This window comes from Narcine bancroftii, chromosome 5 (assembly GCF_036971445.1).
Source record: "Narcine bancroftii isolate sNarBan1 chromosome 5, sNarBan1.hap1, whole genome shotgun sequence".
Lineage (NCBI taxonomy): Eukaryota > Metazoa > Chordata > Chondrichthyes > Torpediniformes > Narcinidae > Narcine > Narcine bancroftii.
Genome location: NC_091473.1, coordinates 224,377,831 through 224,390,522, shown reverse-complemented (window position 1 = coordinate 224,390,522; position 12,692 = coordinate 224,377,831). Strand labels below are relative to the sequence as shown.

Sequence of the window (12,692 nt, the reverse complement as noted above, 5' to 3'; positions counted from 1 at the left end):
GATAAGGCAAAAATATCATAAGATCACAAGATAAAGGAACAGAAGTAGGCCATTTGGCCCATCGAGTCTGCTCTGCAAATCCACCCTGAGTTAAACCGTTCTCACATCTAGTTCCAAATTTTGTCCTTTTCCCCCATATCCCTTGATATCCTGACTAATTAGACACCTGTCAATCTCCTCCTTAAACTTCCTCAATGATCAAGCCTCCACAGCTGTATGTGGTAATGAATCCACGACCCTCAGGCTAAAGAAATTTCTCCTCATCTCAGTTTTAAATGTGACCCTTCTAATTCTCTTGTCCTGGATTCACCCACCAAGGGAAACATCTTATTCACATCTACTCTGTCCAATCCTTCAGCATTTGAAATGTTTCTATGAGATCCCCTTCCATTCTTCTATACTCCAGTGAATACAGTCCAAGAGCCGATAAACGTTCCTCATATGTTAATCTTTGCATTCCAAGAATCATCCTGGTAAATCTTCTCTGTACCCTCTCCAACATTATTACATCCCTTCTAAGGTAAGGAGCCCAAATCTGCACACAGTTCTCCAAATGAGGTTTCACCAGTGCCCCATAGAGCCTCATCAACACATCTTTACTCTTGAAATGAATGCCAACATAGCATTCGCTTTTTTTACTGCTGATCCAACCTGGTGGTTAACCTTAAGGTTATCCTGCACAAAGACCCCCAAGTTCCCTTGCACTTCCGAATTTTGAATTTTTTTCCCCATCCAAATAATAATCTGCCTGCTTATTTCCTCTTCCAAAATGTACATTTCCCAACATTATATCTCATTTGCCATTTCTTTGCCCTCTCTCCCAAGACATCCAACTCTCTCTGCAACCTTTCGGTTTCTTCAACACTTCCTACTCCACCATCTATCTTGGTGTCATCTTCAAACTTATCCACCAAACCATTCACTCCATAATCTAAATCATCAACAAACATTGTAAAAAAAGTGGCCCCAACACTGACCCTTGCAGAACTCCGCTAGTAACCGGCAACCCACTAGAAGAGGATCCCTTTATTCCCACCTTATGCTTTCTGCCTATCATCCAATGTTCCACCCGATCTAATACCTTTCCTGTAATTCTATGGGTTCTCATCTTATTTAGCAGCATCTTATGTGGCACCTTATCAAAGACCTTTTGAAAATCCAAATACACATCATCCACGACATCTCCCTTGTCCATCCTACTTGAGATTACCTCAAAAAATTCCAATAGGTTGGTCAGGCAAGATTTTCCCTTCATGAAACCATGCTGGCTTGGACCTATCATTGTACCTTGCACCTTGAGATATTTCATAACCTCATCCTTGAGGATCAACTCCAATAACTTTCCAACCACCGACGTCAGACTAATAGGCCTATAATTTTCTTTTTTCTGCCTCCTTTCTTTCTTAAACAGCGGAACCACACTTGCAATCCTTACAATCCTCCAGAACAATGCCAGAGTCTATTAATTTCTGGAAAATAATTTCCAATACCTCCACAATCTCCAAAGCCACCTCCTTCAGAACCCATGGGTGCACCTCATCTGGTCCAGGAGACTTATCTACCTTTCATCCATTCATCTTATTAAGCACTATCTCTCTGGTAATCTTGACTGATTTAATTCTATCCCCTGAGATCTCTATCCGTTATATTGCTATTGTCTTCCTCAGTGAAGACTGATGCAAAATACTCATTTAGTTCCTCTGTCATCTTTTGTTACCCATTATAATTTCTCCAGCATCATTTTCAATCGATCCAATATCTACCTGTGTCTCTCTTTTACTTTTCATATATGTATTTTAGTATCCTTTTGTATGTTATTTGCCAACTTCCCTTCATAGTTTATCTTTTCTTTCTTAATGAATTTCTTTGTTTCTTTCTGTAAGTTTTTTAAAGTTTCCCAGTCCGCTGTTTTTTCCACTACTTTTTGCTTCCTGTCTGCCCTCACATTTGTGTCATTTTTCCATTCATAATTTTATTTTTTCTTGGAATATATCTATCCTGAACTTCCTTTATTTCTTGTTGAAATATCATCCAATTCTGCTGTGTCGTCCCTCTGTCTAGCTTTCTTTTCCTGTCAACTTGGGCCAGTTCCTCTTTCATACTTCTGTAATTCCCTTTGTTCCACTGAAATATTAACACACCTGATATCAGCTTTACCTTTTCAAACTTTAAACTGAACTCAATCATATTATGATCACTACTTTCTAAGGGTTCCATTACCTTTAATTCCTAATCACCTCCAGTTCATTGCACATCACCCAATCCAAAACACCTACTCCTGCAAGGCTTGAGTTGGAGGGGCAAACTTCCTTCTTGAACCGCTGCGATCCTTCTGGGGAGAGTGTTCCTGCAAAGCAGTTAGGGAGAGAGTTTCAGGATTTGGACCCAGTGATAATGAAAGAACTTATTTGCAACATGGATGATTTGGAGGGGAGGTTGCAAGTAAGGGTGTTCCTTTGATCTGTTGCCCTTGTCATTTATATAATATATGTGTTTGTGTGTGTGTACATACATATAACACACACACACACACACACACACACACACACACACACACACACACACACACACACACACACACACACAGACACACACACACACACACATGTATGATACCCAGCATTGTCCGGGAAATGAAACACTTGGGCTTGGCGTTGTTCCTCAGTTTTCTGATGCCTGCTCCTTGTTTGCCTGGAGGCTGAGCACTGAGACGACTTTGGCCACTTGTTTTTATTCTGAATGTACATTGATGCACAGCATGGTAACTAATTGAGGTGTCCCTGGGGTTCAAGTTCATTTTTTTTTAACTTTTGGACTTCATATGACCTTAAAGGTTAAATTCAATGTGGTCATGACATTCAGCATCAAATGTTACCACAATTATAGTAAACAGTAATGCAAGTCAGTGCTAGTAAATACTTGTATAATAAACAGTAATGCAACTCTTTGCAAGCTGGTGAAAAAACACTTCTGAATTCATATGACCTTTCAGGTTAAATTCAATGTGGTCATGACATACAGCATCAACTGTTACCCCTACTGAACCTTCATGGACATTTCTGGAGTGCTCCATATTGATTTACATGGAGAACAGACAAACGAACAGACGTGCATGCACAAATATATTCCATACTTGTGCAATCAGAAGACAATAACGTTGACTTGAAGTCTAAATGGGACTGTGGTGAGAAATTTATAATGCTGTTTCTTGCATTGTTTTTTTTTTTTTTTTTTTTTTTTTTTGGCTGCAAATGCTGTGATTTTAGTAAAAGCATCAAAATGCTGGAGGAACTCAGCTGGTTCATTCAGCATCTACAGGAGACAAAGATAATACCACTGACATTTCAGGCCTGAGCCCTTCTCTTTTTTTTTAAATTTTTTTATTTTTCACACCATAAATCACATTAGCCATGATATACACTATTTCTTTTCACACATATACAGTGACTTTTTCTCCCCCCCCCCCCCTTTCCTCCCAAACCACCCCCCCACCCCCCCCTCTCATCCATTTTAGGTATACAATCTAGGTTGCATTAAGCCAGTCAGACAATGTTGTCATTCAACAAAATTACACCAGAAATTCTACTGAGTCCATTCTTTTCTTTCCTTCTCCTTCCATCAACTTAGGTAATGTTTGTCCCCGGTAGGTTTTCGCTATTGTATTTAATGTAAGGCTCCTATACTTGTTCGAATATTTCAATATTATTTCTTAACCTATATGTTATTTTTTCTAATGGAATACATTTATTCATTTAAGTTTAGTAGTTTCTTCCTTTTAATTTGGTTATGTATTCCATTAATATTTAAAGTCATATAGTTCAGCATAGCCCTTTTATATTTTGTTTATCTTCTCTTTCCGTTTTTCCATCATTACCTTTCCTCCTTTTCCATTTCTGTTTTCTTATTTTCAACTCTTTATAAGACAACATTCCTACAACATCTAACATTTTCCTTATTCTCCTATTTCTATCTTATTTATCCCCAATCTCCCCTTCACCTCCTGAGTTGTCCTTTATCCCTTGTCGGACAACCACATCTCCCCTCTCCATTTGGATTTGCGAATCCACTCGCAAGCGTCAACTGATTTTGCAGTGACCGCTATTTCCCCCCACCCCGCCTCCCCCAGAAAAGATTTCACTTTTCATATGTCACAAAGGTCCCTCTTTTAATTCCCTCCTTATTCTCTCTATTCCATTACCTTCCCTTATTAATTCTTGTCTATACTATCTATATTTTCCTCTAAGTACAGATACATTCATGTATGCTCATTGTCTCTATTCACTCTTATACCTCTTTACCTGCATACATATCAATCGTGATCATTTTTACTCTCATTACCCGTCTTCATCCCTCAGTCTATTTTTGTCTTTACCCACATACATATCAGTCGTGATCATTTTAACTCTCATTACCCGTCTTCCTCCCTCAGTCTATTTTTGTAATTGTTCTGCAAATTTTCGTGCTTCTTCTGGATCCGAGAATAGTCTGTTTTGCTGTCCTGGAATAAATATTTTCAATACCGCTGGATGCTTTAGTATAAATTTATACCCTTTCTTCCATAAAATCGCCTTTGCTGTATTGAACTCTTTTCTCTTCTTTAGGAGTTCAAAACTTATATCTGGATAAATGAAGATTTTTTGCCCTTTATACTCCAGTGGTTTGTTGCCCTCTTTTACTTTTTCCATTGTCTTCTCCAGTACCTTTTCTCTTGTAGTATATCTTAGGAATTTTACTACAATAGATCTTGGTTTTTGTTGTGGTTGTGGTTTAGAGGCCAATACTCTATGTGCCCTTTCTATTTCCATTTCATGCTGTAGTTCTGGACATCCTAGGGTCTTAGGGATCCACTCTTTTATAAACTCCCTCATATTCTTGCCTTCTTCATCTTCCTTAAGGCCCACTATCTTTATGTTATTTCTTCTGTTATGGTTTTCCATTGTATCTATTTTTTGAGCTAGTAGTTCTTGTGTCTCTTTAGTTTTTTTATTAGATTTCTCCAATTTCTTTTTTAAGTCTTCTACCTCCATTTCTGCTGCTACTGCCCGCTCTTCCATCTTGTCCATTTTTTTTCCCATTTCTGTTAAGGTCATCTCCATTTTAATTATTTTCTCCTCTGTGTTGTTTATTCTTTTTCTTAAATCCTTAAATTCCTGTGTTTGCCATTCTTTAAATGATTCCATGTATCCTCTAATAAGAGCAAGTATATCCTTTACCTTGCCTCTCTTTTCTTCTTCTATTTCACCATACTCTTCCTCTTCTTCTTCCTCTGGGTTGACCATCTGTTGTTTCTTTGTTGCCCTTTCCTCCTCTTCTATCTTGTTTCTATTGTCTTCTGTGGTCTCTTCTTGCTGCAGGTGTTCTGCAGCTGTCGTTGCCGGCTGTGGAGATCGACTCCCCAGCTGGTCCCCCCTCCCGTCGGTGTGTTTTTTTTCATTCGCATCGCGCATGCGCGAAACTTCGCGCATGCGCGGTTGCGCACTTTTACTCGGCTCTGCGAGCCATTTTTGTAGTCCATTATTTACCGACCTGAGGGAGCGGGTTTCTCTCTCCGCAGCGGGCCTCTTCGGACAGGTAAGGCCTTCACCTTTTTCCTCCGTTGTCTTCTCTTCCTCTCTTCTTACCGTTGTTTTCGACTTTTCTTTTTTTGTCGCCATCTTCTTTCCACCTTTATACTCACTTTTCTGTAACTTTTATTTCTGTGCCTTTGTGTTTTCTCTTGTTTTTCCCGACTTTTCTGGAGAGGGCTGGAGTTCACCGTCCGGCCACTACTCCATCACGTGACTCCCCTGTTTCTTGCATTGTTGATGACATTTCCATTGCTTTCCTGAGGAGTGAAAGTAATCAAGTTGATTCTCAGCCAGATTGGATTTTATCCTGCTTTTTGATAACCACCCATACCTGGGCAACCTTCTATTCTCTTAAGTAGTTTCTAGTGTTGTAATTGCAAGGGAGCAACTTTGCTGGAGGCAGCTAATTATGAAAAGCAATATTTCAGTGATACAGCAAGGGTCTTTTCTGGGCTGGTTGCCTTTGACCTCTCCTGTTCTATCAGCCATTCCTTGAAGTTGCGAGGAATGAATTAAATTAGTTGAAGGGTGGCTTTTGCAATGGTGGGGATCTCAGAAGAAAGCTGAGATGGATTATTGGTCTAGCCTTTGACTGCGAAGAATATCATGGGTGAATCCAATCTTGCTTAACACTCACACAAGCACATCACAGCTCTGTCTCTGAACTGAAGAATGTTTGTTTCTTTCCTCCCCACAATGTGGAAATAAAACCAGGGAGGTTTGGGTTGGTTTGGCCAAACCGATACTTCTACCCACTATGCAATCAGTGGAATTGCAGAACAGTTGACTTCTATATTTGAGGTTCTTCTTCTCCATTTGTGTGATCATTGATCAAAGCTTTTGTTCTGATACTTCAGTTCAATGTGCAACAAAATAAAGAATGGTTTGTGTTTGTACATTTGCTCCTCCACTTTACAATGGAACCAGACATGTCTGGGTTTTATTTGGGTGAAACTCAGACCTACTTTGAAACACATGAAGCTCAAGGAATCTGTATGAACAAGGCTGGATTCTTTTATGTTCATCTCGGAGGCATCTGGTCTGATTTAAACAACAACACCAGGCACTATTTGGTTTACTTGGCAGTACATCCAACACTATGTCTGGAGGAGCCTTCAGGGGATAGTTGCTTTAATATAAATACCATATATTTCGGTGTATAAGTCGAGTTATGAAACCCAAAAAAACTCTCAAAAAATGGGGGTCGACATTTGCTGGATATATTTTTGAGACCTTAAATTCACCTCAAAATCCAATCTGTGCTGATCAGCATATAAGCCAATCCTTGAATAACCAAAGCAAAATGACTGTGACTGTGTTATTGAAAACAACAAGACATTTAGAACCCTTCAAAATCACTCTCGCTATCAACAACTGAAGCAAAGATGGCAGCAGGCACATCCATTCTCTCACTGTTTAAACAGTCATCATATGGGTTCCAGTCTGTATTTGATAAGGCAGTTTCAGTTTCATCATCTGTGTCCCACAATAAATCATCTTCCATGCCATCAATTGCACAAGAAATACTGCACTTTTTAAATGATTTTACCACAGTCTCTACTTTAACATTGTCCCATGTCTTGAGCATGAAGTTACACAGCACATCAAGTGATGCAGCGTGCATTGCCCCGCTTTTGTAAATGACTTTTCTGCACTCGACATCCATGTATTCCATTCCTCACACACATGTCTGCTTGTTCAAGCAGACATCAAAAGGTTGCAATATAGACGTCAAACCACCCGGGATAACGGCCGTGTAAGTATTATGTAGTGCTAATCTACTTTTAGTGTTCTCACGTAAGTGGCTACAAAACATATCCTGGACCAACAAACCCCATTCTTTGCGTAAACTGCCTGGCCGCCTGTTCCACATGTCTAGCCATAATTTTGCACCATTTTCATCCATCCAACCTTTTACATGAAAATGTACAAAATTTCCTGCAGGGAATTTCATTTTCAGTTTAATTTTGTGTTTGAAGATTATTATGGGTCTTAACTGTGCTTCTAGTTTGCACAGTTTTAACACCTTTTCATTCCACTGTTCTATTGCCTATCATGTCAAAATTCATGGGGTTTCATCCCTGTTTCCGATATTTGCCAATGCAAACTGGTGTTTCTGCTGGTTCCATATAATAAACTGATGAAAACCTACAACTTCATGACCAAGATCTTTTGGTAGTTTCTGCGCAATTTTTGTAATACCAGATTTTTCCTGTTCACGAAACAATTGCACCAGCCGACTGTAGCCTCAGAATGATCACCAATATCTGTGTTCAACTTGACTCACTGCAGAGCAAATGTTCTTATTTTATTTTTGGATAACTATGTAGCAATCTTGTCTCTGTTCACGTATCCATTCTGCAACACGATTTCCCAACTCTGGCCAACAAGTGATTCCTCTTCTCAAAGAACATTGCCTTTCTTGTATATTTCTTAAAGCCTTTCCTTTGTTCCTCCAATCCCTTACCAACTTCTCATGCACATCAAATTTTCTTGCAGCAGCGCAGTTTTTTGGCCATTTCTATCACTTTCAACTTAAAGCTCGCTCATATTCATATTTTCATCGCGTGCTGTGTTGTATCGATGGACCCTCCATCGATACCCTCCGCGCAATCTATGGGGGTCAATGTATACGCCAGTCAACAGCCCATGTCAAGCATCGTAAGCTTTGGAAGTCCCTTCCTACACCGGTCAATAGGGCACCTCAGGCAGCCAGAAAATGGAGGTTGACTTGTACGCCAGATGTACCATAAATCCCTTAAAATGAGGCTGAAAAGTGGGGGGGGGGGTCGACACAGACTGGTCAACTTATTCGACAAAATATATGGTAACTCTCTCTGTATGTTAATATTAATATAAAAGGATTGGTGGTCTCCAAGAAAGGGGAAGACAAGGAAATGGTGGTCAACTGCCCCATGGTTAACATTTTTGTGTCTATTGACAATGCTCATTTGTTTTTGTGTTCAGTTCCCTGTTCAATCATCAATTTCAGGAAATGGAAGATAAATGATGCCTCTCATTTCCAAATAAGATTTGAAAAAAAGACAGTGGGAGGACTAAGTGTCAGGGTGAATTAGAATGGGTAAATTTGATAACAAATCCAATGTAGATGTACAAGTAAAAAAATGATTGGATTAAGGAAGACATGAAAAATTATTAGTTTTGCATTGCACTTTTAAAATGTCCTCCAAAAAAAATCACATCTTGAAGAAGTTAGACTGCAGACTTTCTGAGCAGACATGGCTGATTTGTAGCCATTAATAATGATCAAGCACTTGAAAGGGTATTTGCCCTACTAATTACTAAACTTGAGAAAACATGCCAATGCAGTAGGTATGTGAAAATCAGGGGGAGGAGAAATGCAAGGTTTCATGAAAAAGCCATTTAGCAATTTGTGGAAATCCTCAACAGTCAGGGTACAACCAAATAAGAAATTGTTGGCTCATTTCCTTTTATTTTTAGCAAACTCAAGCTCTGTGCACTTGGGGCATGAAATAGTTCCTCCATCCGAATCCTGCAGAAACACAAGTGTCAATATTGGACCATCCTTAGCACTTTGAGCCTTATCCTTGGTGATTCGCCTCAAACCAGCAACACAATTCAAAAAGGTTAAATTTTAACTCTAAATTTATTTATGACTTTTAACAATTTAATGTCTTAACCCAATTAACCCCACTCTAAGTATCTATAACAAATATACAGATATCATATCTTCATAAACAGTGTGTATGTGAAAAAACCCAGACCATTACAGTCTGTGCCCAATATTTAGAAAGAAAAAAATCCCCAAAACCCCCCAGGTCAGTCAGTCAATCAAGTAAGTCAGTCCAAAAACACAGTGCACAGAATTCAATCTCAAAGCTCAATGTCCAAATTCAGTTATTTAACTGAATAGCAAAAGGACGTTGTATTGAACATTGCAGAAAGAATTGATTGATGTTGCATTGCCGTAAGTTTAAGTCCTTTTTCAAGGCTTCCTTAGATAGCTTCCCTCACCTTTCAAATTGTAGTTTTTAACCCTTCATTAACTTATGAGGCATGTGCCTTTCACACAGCTCTCCAGTTGGTCTCTGCCACTCCAACTGCAGTTCTGCTGCACCAACTGCCGCTCCAACTGCCATTCTAAGCATTCCATTCTCTCTCCATCTGCACAGCTCGACTCAGCTGCACCACAAGTCACACGGAGTGCCCAGCAGAATTCCATCCTTTATGATGTCAATCCACTGTCCAAAAGGTCAGTCCATGGTCCATAACACTGGCAGACCACAAAATATGAACAGATTTGCTCAAAATAACCTCCACATTATGAATCTCCCAACATGTCAAGTTCTTTAGGATTGTTGATTACGTTGTAGTGGGCTGCCCTGATCCACAAGCAAACTGGGTCATGGAGGTGCAAGCTGTAAGGATAGTGATCATGTTTGCATTGCTACTTGCAATGCCTTAAGGATCATAGTTCCATGACTGCCAGCAGGGGGCTCATACAAAGAGAGAGAGACTGCTGTATGACAGATCTGTAATGGAGGCTTGAAAAGTTCATGGCATGCCTCATGGGTTGTTCACAACAACTTTAAAGTAAAGTAACTTCATCCATGTGTTATCTACAAACTCACACATACGAATACAAGCTGAAACACAGGCTCGCACTTGGCCCCAGTGAGGGGAGCAGCAAAGGATCATGGGAGCCATGGTGATAAGTTCTCGGAGAGTTACAGTAAAGTCAGTTGGTTGGTTCAGCTAATTCACAGCTTCTGTATGGTTTTTTTCTTTCAGTCATTGCCCAGTACCTCGACCATAACGTATCAAATTGATATCAGATGTTAACCACATTAATCAACAGGAATCAAATAATTGTGTTCCGATAGTGTGGTGAGTATTCCAGATATTAAATGTAGTTACAGAAGAAAGTTTGGAGAGGCTAGAGTCAAGTGCAATGCACAAATGTGCTGGAGAAACTCAGCAGGTCATGCAGCATCCATAGGAAATAAAGGGCAAACAAGGTTTTGGCCTGGGCCTTCATCAGGTGTAATTTTCCATCTTGGCAGTCTCCAAATTGATGGTATTAACATCAATTTATTCTAATTCCCTCCACTTTGTCTCCCCCTTTCCTCTATCCCTCTGTCTTCTTTCCTCCAGGTCCTCTCCTTATGACAGATATTTCCTAGTGGCCAACCATTTCAATTCTGCACCCCACTCCCATGCTGACATATCCATCCATGGCCTCATGTACTGTCAAACCAAGACCACCCATAAATTGGAGAAGCCACACCTAATTTTTCACCTGAGTTACTCTCCACCATCAGGAAAGAGGTAGAGATGCCACAAGACTCACACCACCAGGTTCAGGAACGGCTACTACCTCTCTACGCCTATCAGGCTCCTCATCGATAAACTCAATCAGGGACTCATCTAAGGACTCTGACTTTTGGACTTTATAGTTTGTTTCTTTTTTCCTCTCTGTATTGCACTCAGCTATTTACATTTGTTTATTCTCAGATTTATTGTCAGAGTACATAGATGGCATTCACATAAAACCCTGAGATTCCTTTTTCACTGTGGGTGCGGCAGAATTACCACTAATTGGTAGTGCAAAAAATAAACTGTACACAGCGTGAACATGTAAGCAATCAAAAGAACTGTAAACGGATACCGAATATATTAGTTTACATGTGCACATTGTGTTGAGGAACTTTTTTGCAGTACGTACCAATAAGTAGTAATTCTCCCTTGCCCCACTGGAAAAGGAATCTCAGGGTTGTATGTGATGTCTGACAATAAATCTGAAATCTAATCCTCACTGTCATATACATTCTAGGCATGCACTGAAATTCTTGCTGCAGATGAGCGGGTATTTGTAAAAATAAAACCATAATAGTAAACATAATTTAATTTTAAAAAAAATCAATATATAAAGTGGATAATTAGCGCAACACTTTTACTGTACCAGCCACACGGGTTCAAATCCAATTACCCTGTGACTTGCAAGTGTTTTCTCTGGGTGCTCTGGTTTTCCTCCAGGAACCTTTGGAGTTGGCAGGTCAATTCGGTGGGACGGATTTCACAAGTTGAAGGGGCCATCTTCTTTGGGCTGAATCGTTAAAATGTAAAAAATGAATGAATACACATTCTCAGTAATTTTGACAGCAAAAAAAGCTACTGCAGAGAGTCCTCTTGTGCTGCCAGAGTAGTCCCTGATTAGTTCAAGAGTCCTGGATTAAAGCTGTTCTTGGACTTGAAGGTTTTGGTCTTCAGGCTTCTGTAGCTTCTGCCTGAAGGTAGCAGTAAGAAGAGCTGATGGGGGAGGGGGTCCTTCACGTTGTTGGCTGCATTCTTGAGACAGTGTCTCACATACAGTAGATGTCTGCAATGGATGGTGCTACGAGTCCAGAGGACCCCAAAACCCAGCAGCAATAGATATGCATCATGACAAAGGGTTACTTAAACAAAAGTTGTTTTTAATTATCTTTGAACATGAAAATAGAATCTTATCTCTATTGACTTACTTAACCTCCTTAACCCCCTTCTAATTCCTAGCGCATGTTCAGTAAAGTTCTTTGGTTCACAATCCGATCTCACTGGTTGCAGGCAATTCTTGTACTAGGCACAGAAGTTAACATTAATAAAGTTCACCAGGTTTTTGTGCTTAACAGGTAAATGGTTACCACTCAGGAGGGTTCTTGCTGATTTTTAGAGAGTTTCAGGTCACCACAGAGTTGCTTTCTGTTTCTCCTATTCCAAGGGAAACACTGGGCAGCCAGTCCTCTCCTTTGACCAGGCCGTCTTCCAAAGCTTGCCAGCTTGTCTGTGTCTCTCTCTCTCTCTCTCTCTCTCTCTCACTCCCTCCCACTCTGAGAACAAAGCCTGCTTTTTTCTCTGCTCTCTGCTTGCAAAGATCACATGACCTTCCAGACAGCAAGTTCTGTTTTCCAGGCAAAGCTGCATTGCCTGTTGTTACATTTGTTGCCCTTTTGAGTCTGAGCACTCTTGCAAAAGCTCCTGCAAACATTCTGTGTTTTAAAGTGTTTGTGTGTGACCTGTTCTAACAAACCTTTCCTGATTTATCTCCCAAACACCTCTGTATACTCTGTCACCTGGTACCTTGGCACCTGTGACAGATCTGGCTAT

The 12,692-nt window shown here is 40.0% G+C and overlaps 1 long non-coding RNA gene across 1 annotated transcript in view; it reads right to left on the bottom strand.

Moving 5' to 3' along the window:
- Nucleotides 1-9,738, bottom strand: part of LOC138764962 (uncharacterized) — a 54,908-nt gene extending 45,170 nt beyond the window's left edge. Inside the window, exons 1-2 of the long non-coding RNA XR_011358387.1 lie at nt 9,564-9,738; nt 2,221-2,347 (exon numbers count right to left, since the gene is read on the bottom strand). This is a non-coding gene — a long non-coding RNA (uncharacterized lncRNA). The remainder of the gene's footprint in view (nt 1-2,220; nt 2,348-9,563) is intronic.
- Nucleotides 9,739-12,692: the final 2,954 nt, after the last annotated feature.